Consider the following 15,819-nt stretch of genomic DNA (forward strand, 5'->3'; position numbering starts at 1 on the left):
GACCGGTTCAGACAGTGCTCGGGACTGCGTATCAACTACTCCAAGAGCGAAATACTCCCCTTGGGATCCCTTCCACCTCCGACATGGGCAAACCACTCCATTTTCAAGGTAGCTAGAACCCATATCACATACTTGGGCATTAAGATAGGGAGGCTCCCCTCATCTCTCTATCACCTGAACTACCCCCCCCTCTTTGCCAAACTTATACAAGAATTGGACAACTGGATGGATCTGCCTCTTTCGCTCTTGGGAAGGTGCCACCTGGTAAAAATGGTCAGCTTCGCACGCCTCCTGTATCCCCTTCAGACGATACCCTTACTCCTTAGGCATAAGGATACAAAACTTTTAAACTCAGCAATCTCTAAATTCTTATGGCGAGGCAAGAGACCCCGCATAGCCTTCTCTAAACTTCACCTTCCCAGGAGCGAAGGGGGTATTAGCCTTCCCAATCTTAGAATGTATAACCTAGCATGTCTTTTGAGGGTAGGTCTGGACTGGATAACCCAAAAATCCCGCTGCTCAAACTACCCACTGGAAGCTGCAATGACCCATCCTTACTCCCTAGCAGCTCTTCTCCACTGCAAATGGAAACAATTAGATCCGTCACTGCAACACAACCTTTTACTGAGAGACACGGCTATTGCCTGGAGAGAAACACGGAAGAGCCTTAAGCTGTCTCCCTTCATCTCTAGACATCTCCCGATACAGGGTAACCCGAACTTTACCCCGGGGCTGGACCGCCAATCCTATGAAACATGGCGTCAAAAGGGCCTCGACACCTTCTACTCCTTATGTGACCCGGACTCTGGTCGTGCACTCCCCTTCCGCCGGCTGGCCGCCAAGTTCTCCTTGCCGGATTCATCCACCTTCCATCATGGCCAATGCCTCAGCTTCTTGCAGAAAACTTGCAGGGTGGAACATGCAAGATTCCAATCCTCTTTCATCGAAATACTTCTCCACAAAGACTCTTATGGCATCTCTGATATCTACAAACCTCTACTACTGAATACAACACCCTCTCTGGAATCATCCTCGGTCTCCAACTGGGCCAAAGATTTCCCGAGTACCGATATTGGGGATAAGATCTTACACGGACTCCAATCAGTCTATAATCTGGTCCCTAATGAAACTTGGAGGGAAACCCAACTAAAAATTGCACATCGAGCGCACATACCCTTTCTACCCTCCTCACCTTCGAGTCAATCCTCTGCTTCTTTGTGCCCTCTATGCCAACATCCTAGACCCTCCCTCACTCACCGCTACTGGTCTTGCCTGGTCATCTCCTCGTTCTGGGATAAGATTTTGGCTTTTATCTTCGAGATAACACTCCTGAAGCTCCCCAAGGACCCGCTACTCCTCATCTTTGGGTATTGGGACCCCAAACTGCTCCCTTGGTCGGCTACCCCCACACCCCTGGGCAAGGAATGGGCCCTGCTCTGCCTGTTACTCGCTAGGAGAACCATCCTAGCCAACTGGACATCCACGACTAAACCCTCTGTCCCTCAAGTCAATAGGGAACTTATGCACCTTCTCTTTCGGGACAAATTGAATACTAGCCTTCTTCACGCAAAAGCCAAACAACGCTTTCACAACAGATGGGGCTTGTGTATAGCAACTAAACTCACCCCACAGGAACGAGCCCACCTTGAGGACCACTCCTTCATCCATAAGGGACACGCGCCAACGGCGATAGTCGCTGCAACCTAAAACCTTACCAAGCGGGTCTCTGTGCTCCTGTCTCTCTCCCCCTCACACGGGGACTCATCACCTTTCATCGACAGCCGGGACCTGGGCAGCACCTCTCCCCCCCCCCCCAATATGCAATAAGTCGCACCTGCTACTGATCAATTTTTCTACATTGAACCTCATTTGCCATGTAGTTGCCCACCCCATTAATTTGTTCAGATCTTTTTGCAAGGTTTCCACATCCTGCAGAGAAGTCATTGCCCTGCTTGGCTTAGTATCATCCGCAAATACAGAGATTGAACTGTTTACTACCCACCCCTGACCATTCTGAGTACTCCCCATTTATTTTACCATCCTCTTTCCATGCTAACAGACCTTATTTTGTACAGTAAACATTTATGGGGAACTGTGTCAAATGCTTTTGTAAACTCCAGATACACCACGTCTAGGGGCCTTCCTTTATCTAGCTAGCAACTCACCTCCCCATAGAAGGTTAGTAGATTGGTTTGGCAAGAACGATTCTTCATGAATCCATGCTGATTACTGCTATTGATACCGTTCTCATTACTAAAATATTGTATATAATCTCTTATTATCCCCTCCAAGAATTTACATACTATCGATGTCAGGCTGTTGTTTGCTGATCATTTTTGGAGTATTCCATGCCACAATTTCTCTCCTGTTACAAGTTTTATTAACAATGAATTACAAAGAGACAACCCCTAATCTCAGCGGCTCCTGTGGGAATAGGGCTACAGATTTTTTTATCCTGTATATATGACAAATAATGGTATTTTGAGTAGGATTAAAAAGCAGTAGTATAATTTTACCACAACCAGAATATTCCTTTAAAAAAAAAAAGTTACAGTATGTGACTGCCTATCCTCCACTCATGGCCTTCTCTACGCATCATTAACCATTTTAACTACTTTCTGACCGCCGGCAGTCAAATGACGGCCAGGTGGCGCACCTATTGTGGCAGGAGGCCATATGACGGCCTCCCGTTTAAACAGGGAATGTGTGCGATCGTGCGCGCGCATCCCTGTTTCTTCTGTGGCGGCGTGTCACGGAGACAACGCTCGCCACCGAAGGGGGTGAACAGCCATTGGTTATGGCTGTTTACCACGTGATCAGCCGAGATGAAAGTCACGGCTGATCACAGATGGTCCCACCCCCCACTGTGCACGGCACATGCGCGCAATCGCGAGCATGCTGCGCATGTACGTCGGTGGCGGCATGTTCCCCGGGAACACTGCTCGTCACGATGCTGGTAAACAGCCATTGGCCGGCTGTTTACCCACGTGATCGGCTGTGATCCTTTCACAGCCGATCACTAAAATGTAAACAAACCACGGTAACGAGATGTTACCTGGTTCTCCTCCTCACACACCGACCATGTTTGAGGAGGAGATTGCGGTAACATCTCGTTACCGCCTATAGTGTACACCAATCACACTGATTGCCCCCCCCCAATAAAGAGGACCTGTCACCACCCCCCATAGTACCTGTCACTCACAGTCTATCAGAGTACCTGTCACAGTCCATCAGAGTACTTGAATACCTGTCACAGTCCATCAGAAGAACCGAGTACATGTCACAGTCCATCAGAGTACCCGAGTACCTGTCACAGTTCATCAGGGTACCCGAGTACCTGTCACGACACATCAGAGTACCCGAGTACCTGTCATGGCACATCAGAGTACCCGAGTACCTGTCACAGTCCATCAGGGTACCCGAGTACCTGTCACGGTCCATCAGAGTACCCGAGTACCTGTCACGGTCCATCAGAGTACCCGAGTACCTGTCACAGTCCATATGAGTACCCGAGTACCTGTCACCGCCCTTCAGAGTACCCAAATACCAGTCACCAAGCCATTAGCGAACCTGTCACCAGGTCATCAGAGTACCCGAGTACCTGTCACCAGGCCATCAGAGTACCCAAGTACCTGTCACCAGGCCATCAGAGTACCCGAGTACCTGTCACCAGGCCATCAGAGTACCCGAGTGGCAGTCCGAGAGTGCACCTCTTGTGAGTGAATGGACCCAGGTTATCAATGATTTAATATGGAAGGAGAAAACTGTATATATACGTAGAGGAAACCTTATAGGGTTTGAGAAAATATGGAGGCCGTGGCTGAATGAAATAGGGTATCCACCTGATCAGCAATAGTAGTAGAGGAAAAAAGGTAAATAAAGTACAAGGCAGCTTAAAAACCATGGAATACAGGTTTGGAAATTAGCCTAGAGATAATAAAGATCAACCCAGAAAAGAGAGACACTAGGGGAGGGAGGGAGGGGGGGAGGACAGGGTAAGGAGGGAGGGATGGGTTGGGAGAAGAGGGGGGGGTAATAGAATGTGGGATAAATTAAAACAGAAAGTGTGAATTTGTATAGTGGATAAAGTTAACTGCTGTGTATGTAATCTGTTTTTTTATGACATTTTTGTACAGTGGAAAAAAATAAATAAAGAGAATCCAAAGTAAAAAAAAGAGTACCCGAGTACCTATTTGCAGCCCATGCCTCATAGAATATACGTTGGGGTGTTTATTTTCCAAAATTGGGTCATTTTGTGGGTAATTTCACTGTCCTGGTGCTCCAGGACCTTCAAAAGTGTGATAGGTAGGAATGAAATGAGATGAGTCATTTATGCTCCTAGAACGCCTGAACGTACTACTTCAATGTTCGGCCTCTCTATGTGACCAGGCTGTATAAAAGTCCTACACATGTGGCATTGCCATACTCGGGAGGAGTAGCAGAATGTGTTTTGGGGTGTAATTTTTGCTATATACATGCTATGTGTTAGAAATATCTTATAAATTGACAACTTTGTGTAAAAAAAAAAAATGCGTTTTCATTTTTTTTCCACATATTCCAAAAACTTCTGGAAAAAAATGAACCGTTCAAAAGACTCATTATGCCTCACAGATTATACGTTGGGGTGTTTGCTTTCCAAAATGGGGTCATTTTATGGGAATTTCCATTGTCTTGGTACTCCAGGGCCTTCAAAAGTGTAATAGGTGGTTGAGAAATTAGATGCGTAATTTTTGCTCGTAGAATGTCTGAAGGTACTACATCAATGTTGGTGCTCTGTATGTGGCCAGGCTGTGTAAAAGTCTCACCATAAAAAAACTCACCATGCTACTTACTTAATACCCTGGAATGTCTACTTTGTAAAAAGGGGTCATTTGGGGGGTATTTGTACTTTCCTGACTTGTTAGTGTCTCAAGAAATGAGATACACCTGATGTACTGAAGGCCTGATCAGATGTGATCAATTTTCAGTGATTGGCACCATAGTTTGTAGACTCTATAACTTTCACAAAGACCAAATAATATACACTAATGTGGGTTATTTTTACCAAAGATATGTAGCAGTATAAATTTTGGCCAAAATGTATGAAGAAAAATTACTAATTAGCAAAAATGTATGACAGAAACAAAGAAAAAGGCTTCACTTCCCGGTTCCCTAATGCGCATGCGCGAGTCGCGCAGCGCAATAGGAATGCTCCGTGCTGTCTCTGGGACCCGTGTGTGTCCCAGCAGACAGCGTGCCGGAACGGGAAGAGGCATAGACTCCCGTGGGAGTCTATGCCTGGAAGTGGGTGCAAATACCTGTCTTAGACAGGTATCTGCACCCCCCTCCCCTCTGAAAGGTGCCAACTGTGACACCAGAGGGGGGGAGGCTTCCGTTGAGTGGAAGTTCCACTTTAGGGTGGAACCCCGCTTTAAGGTAAGCAGGTTTTTTCACCTGATAGAGGATGAGCTTAGAAGCATGAATATATTTTGAAGACACTTGGATGTTTACTTTCACTTGTATTGATATGAACTGAATAGAAACACTGGACTCTGAGAGTGGACTTTTTGATTTGTATGCACTTGATCTTTGATTCAATTCTGATATTCATTTTTGAAAGATATATGTTTGTTTTAATAAGTTGCGCTGCACTACATTTTAATGACCTGGCACATCTCCCACTAAGAAAGATGGTCTTTGGTGCTACCTGCCCCTTCTCCTCCTCTCTGTCCTGTCCTAGGAACACACTATCTGTCCTCAGGGTCACCATCGGCAGGGGGGGGAAACCAATACACGTGCGAGGAACATGGGCATCTCCAGGGTCCCGACCGCCGAGCAGGGCCGGAAGGAGTGTGGCTGCCCTGTCTTTCTCTATGCATTCATAACAGAAGAGGCGGCAACTACTGCTCTCTATTCTTTTGCTCACATCGGGTTCTTTGCTACCACCTGTAGCTGCTTCCTGCATGTGCACTCCTGGTGTGAGTGATGTTGTACTATATTCTGGATTGTGATTGGTTGCAGCACCTCTGAGTTTCGGGAACATGTGTCAGCATTGTGGAAAGCTAGGACTAGGAAGATCTCCTTGGGTGGGCTGGGTGGGGCAACTGATGGCGAGTAACTCTTAAAGCGGAGTTCCACTCAAAAGTGGAACCTCCAATTATCTGTCGTCCCCCCCCCCCCCCCCGTGGTGCTACTATTGGCACATTTCAGGGGAGGAGGGAACGGGGACCTGTTTTTTCGGAAGGCCCATCTCTCAGAAGTTCGGCCCCCTCCTTCCTCCACCGCCGGACCAATTAGAAAGCGCAGCAATCTTTGCGCATGTGCAGTAGGGTTCCCTTAACAGGAATGGCATTGTCTGCACCTGACAGCTAATCCGAAGATCGGCTGGGGTGCCGACATCATGGGCTCTATGGACAGGTAAGTGTCTGGCTACTAGCTCAGGACTTTTGAGCCCTGCTCTAGATCACTTTCACTTTACATCTGGGAGTCGGCTGAGGAAAACAGGCTACTGCAGCCATCAGCTTGTGCTAAACCCTTAACACTTTAAGTAGTTAAGCAGAGAGGACTCTGTGGGACACCATAGCCTCAGGGACAGTGCTACCACTAGGCAAACTAGGCAGCCGCCTAGGGCGCACTGCCACCTAGAGCGCTTGGCTGTTGGTTTTCTTACCTTCTGGCTCTGCAGCATGTAACTGACTCTCTGCAGGCAGCCTCTCCATCCATCTGTAGTGTCAGAGGTGCAGTGGCAGCGGAGGACTGTGTCCCAATGCCGGAATGGAAGCAAACATTCCCTGCGCGCTTCTACGATCAGTGACCTGCTGTTTGTCTCACCAGTTTCTGAGCTAGTAGCGTATCCATGTATGCAGGGGAACATTGTGACCCACGCTGCACACATGAATGATCCCCTGGTTGGCCATTAGGGAGGTTTGGTGTGACGGGAGGGACAGCCACAAGCACCAATTTCTGTATAGCCTTCAGTGAAGCAGCTGACAGCCACTTCTCCTCCTCTCCCTCCCGTGGCTGTCAGCTGAAATGCCATACAGGGAGATCAGTGCTTGCAGCTGTCCCTCCCGCCACACCAATCATCCCTGACAGTCCTCCATCTCTGGCCCCCTTGTCCTCCATGTGCCCCCCCATGTCATGCTCCTCCTCCGCCCCCTTGTCCCCCTGCAGCCGGCTTCCCTCTGCTCCCACCGGCTGTGGGGAATGTGTTAGGATGGAGAGCAGAGGAAGGGGCTGGTAAATATGTAATTTACCGGCCCCTTCTTTTTCTGACTTACTGAGCTATCGCTATAGATCACTCCTGTGTCCTGTGATAACTGAGCAGAGTAACCTGTGATTACTCCTGCTTCAGTTTATGAATGGACAGGAGCCTCTGTCTCCTGTCCATTCATCTTCAATGCTGAGGCTTCTGAGAAAGGGACTGGGGAATCTGTGTCTCCAGTCCCTTTCTCTTTCTCAAAGGGGAGATGTCAGGGGGACTGTTTAGACCCCAGATATCTCACCAAAGCCCCCCAACATTGCTGATAAAAAAATACATTAAATATTAAAAACATAAATTGTAAAACAATATAAGAAAAAAAGAAAACTACTACCGACACCATCCACTGCCGTACTGATACTGTCCATTGCCCCATAATGGCAGGGTTTGAAATTGTTCCTCACACTGGCAGGGTCATGTTGTCGGATACAGATCAGCGCCCTGACCCGGTGAGTGAAACTCTGCCACTGACATTGTATTACTGTATATAGACTGATCTATCCATCACACTAATGTGTGTCTGTGTACCGAGCATATGGCCTGGATGTAAGGATCCCTCCCCCTCTATATTTGATGGGCACTGGTGAGGCTGTACTTGATGGGCACTGGTGAGTTGGCATTGATGGGCACTAATGAGGCTGCATTGAAGGACATGGAAGAGGCTGTATTGATGGGCACTGATAAGCTACATTTGATTGGCACCGATAAGCTGCATTTGATGGGCACTGGTGAGGCTGCATTGATGGGTCTAGTGTTGTATGAAAAATAGTGGCAGTCATTAAAAAGGTGGGGTATACATGGGCAGGGCAAAAGGGATGGAGTCAGGGGTGGTGCTGGGGGGGCAACAAAATTAGGTTTTGCCTAGGGTGTCAAAGATCCTTTCACTAGCCCTGCATAGCCTGCACTTTATACATTTTCTCCACAGAGAGGGAACAAGGGGAAAGGGGGGACATTGGGACTGTATATGAAATACATGGTAGCAAAAAAAAAAAAAAAAAGGTGAACTACTAGGAATTTTATTAATCGTTGCAGTAAGATTTACAAAACATAAGCTACAATGGTAAACAAAGTAATAAGCAATACATGACAATAGTAACAATGGTAGTAATAGTAAAATATAATAGTAACAAAAAATAACACAAAGTAATAAAACTCCAAAGTTCACCGCAGCAAGATTAAATAAAAATGTATGTAGTGTAATGCCTGCAGGACCAAGGTCGTCGTGCACCGATTAGGGTAATATATACTGTAGTAACTTAGGATCTTAATGTATTTGGTAGAAGCACAACATATGGTAGCTCTACGCACGTTTCGTGGCCTCGTCAGGAGCAAAGCACGTGTTAAATCTAAAATAAAGGAGTAATATGGTATTCAAGAATAGAGTAACGTGAATCAAAGTAATAAAAAGCATGAACAGGGGTGGGGTAGACAGAGAGCCCACACCTAGTGCATGCTTACTCACTCAGGTAAGTGCATCGATGGTATGGTAGGTGGGTGCCGCAAGCCGTCCATATACACCTCCAGCCGGGAGCCGTGGTGGGCAGCTCAAAGAGGATAGCCCAAGGGGCCGCAACCCGAGTAGGCATAGAAATATCCCCTCTCCATTTCTCCACTCCTTCCACATCTTGCAATTTTCCCTGACGTTTTTATATTTACAGCCCTTCCCACAGAAGTGCCTCATGATATTTATATGCCTACTATTTAATTTTCGGTGAGCAGCACTGTGGGCACTGCAGATGAAGCCCACAGCGCTGCTGACACCGATCTCTTCCCCTCCACTGTACCGATTGGTACAGAGAGGGGAGGGAGGGGTTTGTTTACAAGTGATCGCTCCATCATTAACGGCCTCTCAGAGTTAAACAACCGCCCTGAAGCCGTTAATCGGCTATGGGCCGGTTGTTAAGTGGTTAAATATCATGCCTGGGGGATGTCAATAGTATGCCTGCCGCATTTTTCCCGTGTTTAGAACAGTCCCTGCACAAAATGACATTTCAAAAGGAAAAAAGTAATTTAAAAGTACTCTCGACTATAATGAATTGTCTATGGGAGAACTCAATAGTGCACATTTTTAAGGCTTATATGCATGGTATTGTCATAAAAAGTGTTTGGGGACTTGGGTCCTGCACCAGGGGACATGTATCAATGCAAAAGAAGTTTTAAAATGTCTGCTTTTTTCAGGAGCAGTGATTTTAATAATGCTTAACCACTTAGCAACCGCCCCATAGCCAAATGACGGCTACAGGGAGGTTGCATAACGTCATAGTACGTCCTCCCAGAATTCCACTCTCGCTCGCCCCCTGGGTCGCACACCCGAGAACTTCCGTGACCGCCAGGTCCAGAGGACATGGCGCATCACGGTGAATGACCGCTGATCACGGCCTTTTACCACGTGATCGCTCCGTCAAATAACGGAGCGATCACATGTAAACAAACCGGCGTGATTTCCGGTTCCTCCCTCCCCTCTCCGTCCAGTGTGAGTGGACAGGGGAGAGATCGGTGGCAGCAGTGCTGTGGGCTGCATGTGTAGTGCCCACAGCGCTGCTCAGTGACAGATCCATCGATCCACCCATCCATGCTCACCATCCTTACTCTGCATACCCATCCTTACTCTGCATACCCATCCTTACTCTGCATACCCATCCATAGTCTGCCTACCCATCCATAGTCTGCATACCCATCCATACTCTGCATACCCAGCCATACTCTGCATACCCAGCCATACTCTGCATACCCATCCATACTCTGCATACCCATCCATACTCTGCATACCCATCCATACTCTGCATACCCATCTATACTCTGCATGCTCTGCATACCCATCCATACTCTGCATACCCATCCATACTCTGCATGCTCTGCATACCCATCCATAATCTGCATACCCATCCATACTCTGCATACTCTGCATACCCATCTATACTCAGCATACTCATCCATCCATCCATGCTCACCCATCCATACTCAACATACTCATCCATCCATCCTCATCCATACTCAGCATACTTAGCCATCCATCCTCAGCAATACTAATCCATTCATCTATCCATGCTCAGCCATCCCATCCACCCCATCCATAATTAGCTGTACCCAGCCATACTCAGCCGTAGCCAGCCATACTCAGTCGTATGCAGCCGTACACAGCCATACCCAGCCACACCCAGCTGGACCCAGCCATACCCAGCTGTACCCAGCCATACCCAGCCATACTCAATCGTACTCAGTCATACCCAGCTGTACCCAGCCATACCCAGCCATACTCAATCGTACTCAGTCATACCCAGCCGTACTCAGCCATACCCAGCCATACAAAGTCTCACACATGTGGTATCGCCATACTCAGGAGGAGTAGGAGAATCTATTTTGGGGTGTAATTTTTGGTATGTACGTGTTATGTGTTAGAAATTGTGTGTAAATGGACAATGTGTAAAAAAAAATGTGTTTTCATTTTCTTTTCCAAAAACTTGTAGAAAAAAATGACACGCTCAAAAGACTCGATAGGCCTCATGGATTATACATTGGGTTGTTTTCTTTCCGAAATTGGGTCATTTTTGGGGTGTTTCCATTGTCCTGGTTCTCCAGGGCCTTCAAAAATGTAAGAGGTAGTCAAGAAATTATATGTGTAATTTATGCTCCAAGAACGCCTGATGGCGCTCCCTGCATGTTGGGCCTCTGTATGTGGCCACGCTATGTAAAAGTCTCACACATGTGGTATCGCCACACTCAGGAGCAGTAGTAGAGTGTGATTTGCGGTGTAATTTGTAGTATGCATATGCTGTGTGTGAGAAATAACCTGCTAATATAACAATTTTGTGAAAAAAAAGAAAAGAAAATCTTGATTTTTGCAAAGAATTGTGGGAAAAATTACAACTTCAAAAAACTCACCATGCCTCTTACTAAATACCTTGGAATGTCTACTTTCCAAAAAGGGGTCATTTGGGGGGTATTTGTACTTTCCTGGCTTGTTAGGGTCTCAAGAAATGAGATAAGCTGTCAGTACTTCAGGTGTGATCAATTTTCAGAGATTGGCAACATAGCTTGTGGACTCTATAACTTTCACAAAGACCAAATAATATACACCGATTTGGGTTATTTTTACCAAAGATACGTAGTGGTATAAATTTTGGCCAGAATATATGAAGAAAAATTACTAATTTGCTAAAATTTATACAGAATTTTTTGGTCTTTTTTCTTTTATAGTGCAAAAAATAAAAAACCCAGTGGTGATTAAATATCACCAAAAGAAAGCTCTATTTGTGTGAACAAAAGGACAACATTTTCAAATAGGTACAGTGTTCTATGATTGAGTAATTGTCATTCAAAATGTGAGAGCACCAAAAGCTGAAAATTGGTCTGGTTATTAAGGGGGTTTAAGTGCCCAGTGGTCAAGTAGTTAAAGTGAAACAATAAAAGTGAAATATTCCTTTAAATTTCATATTTGGGGTGTGCCTATATTATGCCTGTAAAGTGGCGCATGTTTGCCATGTTTAGAACAGTCCCTGCACAAAATTACATTTCTAAAGGAAAAAAGGTAATTTAAAAATACTCGTTGCTATAACGAATTGTCGGTCCCGGTAATACAGATAAAAGTAATTGAAAAAAACGGCATGGGATCCCCCCAGGTCCATTACCAGGCCCTTTGGGTCTGCTATGTATATTAAAGGAAACCCCAAATCAAAGTTTTAAAAAAATTGCATGTAGGTCCCCCCAAATTCCATACCAGGGCCTTTTTTTTTTTAAATGGTGCAGGGGTCCCCTTCAAAATCCATACCAGACCCTTATCTGAGCACACAACCTGGCAGGCCAAAGGAAAAGAGGGGGGCGAGAGAGCGCCCCCCCTCCTTAACTGTACCTGGCCACATGCCCTCAACATGGGGAGGGTGCTTTGGGGTAGCCCCAGAAAGCACCTTGTCTCCATGTTCATGGGGACAAGGACCTCATCCCCACAACCCTTGCCCGGTGGTTGTGGGGGTCTGTGGGTGGGGAGCCTATCAGAATCTGGAAGTCCCCTTTAACAAGAAGACCCCCCAGATCATGGGCCCCCCATTTGAAATGGTCCCCTGTGGTGTTAGAGGGGGCGGGAGATGGGGCGGGGTCACCTGGGTACGTCACAGAGTGGCCCCACTCTCAGTTATGTAAGAACGGTCACCTGCAAGGATGCGTCAGACGGTGGGGGCCTCCCATGGAGGCGGATCGGTGGCGGCCTGCATTTTTTTCGTTTGTTTTTCAGTCCATCTGCGGAGGAAGAGAAGAAGATGAATGGACTTCATGGAACATTTTTATTTTTTAATAAAGAACTTGTCCCAAAGTTTGTCTTGTGGTTTTTTTAAATTTTTACACTTTTTGTGAAATGGTAAGGGTACAATGTACCTGTTACCATTTCAAACGGGAGGTGGGATCTGGTGTCCCCTTGTTAAAGGGGGCTTCCAGATTCCGATAAGCCCCTCACCCGCAGACCCCCACAACCACTGGGCAAGGGTTGTGGGGATGAGGCCCTTGTCCCCATCAACATGGTGACAAGATGCTTTGGGGTGCTACCCCAAAGCGCCCTCCATATGTTAAGGGCATGTGGACTGGTATGGTTCCTGCAGCCTGAGAGGTTGTGTGCTCGGATAAGGTTCTGGTAAGAGTTGAGGGGAAACCGTCTATGGAACTTACGGAGGAGGACAGGGGCATGTATGTCCGTGGACGAAACCCAGGAGCGTTCCTCCGGACTGTACCCCTTCCAATGCACCAGGTACTGTATGTGCCCACAGAAGCTACGAGAGTTAACAATGGATTGTACCTCATACTCCTCATGGTTCTCAACCCGAATAGGGTGAGGACGTGGCACCGAGGTGGTAAATCTGTTGCAGACCAACGGTTTCAATAAGGAGACATGAAACACATTAGAGATGCGCATACTAGGAGGAAGGTCCAATGCGTAAGCCACTGGGTTAATCCTGCGAAGGATACGGAAAGGCCCAAGAAACTGAGGTGCAAACTTCAGTGAGGGAACACGAAGTCGGAGGTTGCGAGATGACAGCCAGACCCTGTCCTCAACCTGGTAGAAAGGCGCAGGCAGGCGTCTGCGGTCAGAATGGAGTCTGTACCTATCATTAGCATGACGCAAAGCCTCCTGGAACTGTACCCAAGTGGAACAAAGACCACGGAGATGCTCCTCTAACGCAGGAATATTCTGCGGAACAAACGAGATAGGCAACATGGAAGGCTGGAAAACATAATTTGCCATAAATGGAGACAATCGGGAGGCAGAATTCAAGGCACTGTTGTGAGCAAACTCTGCCCATGGTAATAGGTCTGGCCAGTTGTTATGGTGGTCAGAAATATAGCAATGTAGGAATTGCTCCAAGGACTGATTGGCTTGCTCTACAGCCCCATTGGACTGCGGGTGATATGAAGAAGAGAAAGCAAGCTGTATTTCCAACTGTGCACAAAAGGCTCAGGAAACAAACTGACTGCCCCTGTCCAAAACAATCACCTTGGGCAGCCCATGTAAGCGAAAGATCTCCCGAGCAAAAATGGAAGCCAGTTACTTAGAAGTAGGCAACTTCTTAAGTGGAATGCAATGACACATCTTTGAGAACCGGTCAACCACCATAAGGATAACAGTGTTGCCTTGGGTGTTGGGCAACTCGACAATGCAATCCGTAGACAGGTGGGTCCAGGGCCTCTCTCCATTGGGTATGGATTGTAGTAGGCCAACTAGAAGGTGTCATGGAGTCTTACTCTGAGCACACATGGAACAGGCAGCTACGAAGGCAGTAACATCAGCCCGTAGACTAGGCCACCAGAACTGTTGGGAAACAGTTGGGCCCAAATGAGTTGATTCTTCCCAGGATGCCCAGCTGCCTTGGGAGAATGGTAAGTCTGGAGCAAGGCGGTACAGAGACTCTCTGGGACAAAGCAGCGGTCACAAGGTTTCTCAGGAGGAACCTGAGCAGCAAGAATTTTGTCACCCAAAGGAGAAGTAAGACTGGTGCGAACTGTAGCCAAGATACGATCAGGAGGAATCACAGGAACTGGTACCGACTTCGACTTGGAAGTGGAGGAAAATTGTTGCAACAAGGCATCAGCCCCTACATTCTTAGTACCAGGTAAGAATGAGACAATGTAATTAAAACTCAACAAGAAAAGAGCCCATCTCGCCCTTCTTCTTGTAAGATTCTTATGGTCAGTAAGAATAAGAACCGGCACAGTGGTACCTTCAACCACCAACAGCTCTCTGTCACCAATCTCATAATTGCACTCAGCAGGTGAAAATTTCTTGGAAAAGTAGCCACACGGATGCATACCGCTCTCAGAGTTAAGACATTGAGACAGAAAAGGGCACCAACTCCAGTCTCAGAAGCTTCAACTTCTAGGATAAAAGGCAACGTAGGATTAGGATTAGGGATGAGCTTCGTGTTCGAGTCGAACATACGTTCGACTCGAACATCGGCTGTTCGCCCGTACGGCGAATTCCGAACGTTATGGGCCGTCCGCACCAAATTCGTGTGGCACTCACAGCCCACAATGCACTGCGTCATCGCAGTGCATTGCTGGCTCATGATTGACCAAGCATGCACTGTGACCCCGCATGCTTGGCCAATCACAGCGCCAGCAGCGAGGAGAGCCATGATTGGCCACAGGCAGGATGCCTGTGGCCAATCATAGCTCAGGCTGTGTAGTACACGCCCCACACTATATAAGGCCGCCAGTGCGGCAGCCTAGTGTAGTGTGTTGGCGTCTGAAGCAGTTAGTGGGTGTTCTGTGTACTTTCAACACAGTACACACCGATAGTTATCGTCCGATTTTCGATCTTGCTCTTCTGTAGTGGTTGTTGTCTGCTTGCCCTGACCGCAGTATACACCGCTATATTCACCTCACCTATATAGCTAGTGATCTATCTTTTAAAATAGAGCTTGCAGTCAGTAGTGTTAGGAGCTTGTGCGTGCTGTCTGCGTGCTCTGTACCCAGTACACACCTCTATATCCACCTACATAGCTCTTCTCTATTTGAGCCCACTTGCCATCTGCAGGAGTTATTGGAAGTTGTGTGTGCCTCCAGCACAGCACAGTATACATCTGTATATACCCCTTTATCTCTGGTGTTCTATAAAAAAAGCATCTGCAGGAGTTAGTGGGTTTTTTGTGCCTCCAGCACAATATACACCTGTATCTACCCTTTATTGCTGTTCTCTAATAGAGGCATCTGCAGGGCTTAGTGGGTGTTGTGTGACTCAATTACAGTATACCCCTTTATCTCTGGTGTTCTATAATAAAGGCATCTGCAGGAGTTAGTGGGTGTTGTGTGACTCCAGCACAATATACACCTGTATCTACCGTTTATTGCTGTTCTCTAATAGAGCCATCTGCAGGGCTTAGTGGGTGTTGTGTGACTCCATTACACTGCTGTTTTACCCAACTCCCTTCAGGCCATTACCAAGTCTGGAAGGCCAGCAAGGAGAGGCAGACAGGCTTGAGCCGATAAAAGAGGTCAAGCAGGCTCTGTGTCTAGAGACAACAGTGCTGGTCGTGGACACGGTGCATTGTTATCAGCACGTGGCCATGGGACACGCTTGTCCTTCTTTTCGACAGCTG

Source organism: Lithobates pipiens, unplaced genomic scaffold (genome assembly GCF_037356315.1).
Source record: "Lithobates pipiens isolate NorthernLeopardFrog02 unplaced genomic scaffold, aLitPip1_a1.2 Scaffold_16, whole genome shotgun sequence".
NCBI classification, from domain to species: domain Eukaryota; kingdom Metazoa; phylum Chordata; class Amphibia; order Anura; family Ranidae; genus Lithobates; species Lithobates pipiens.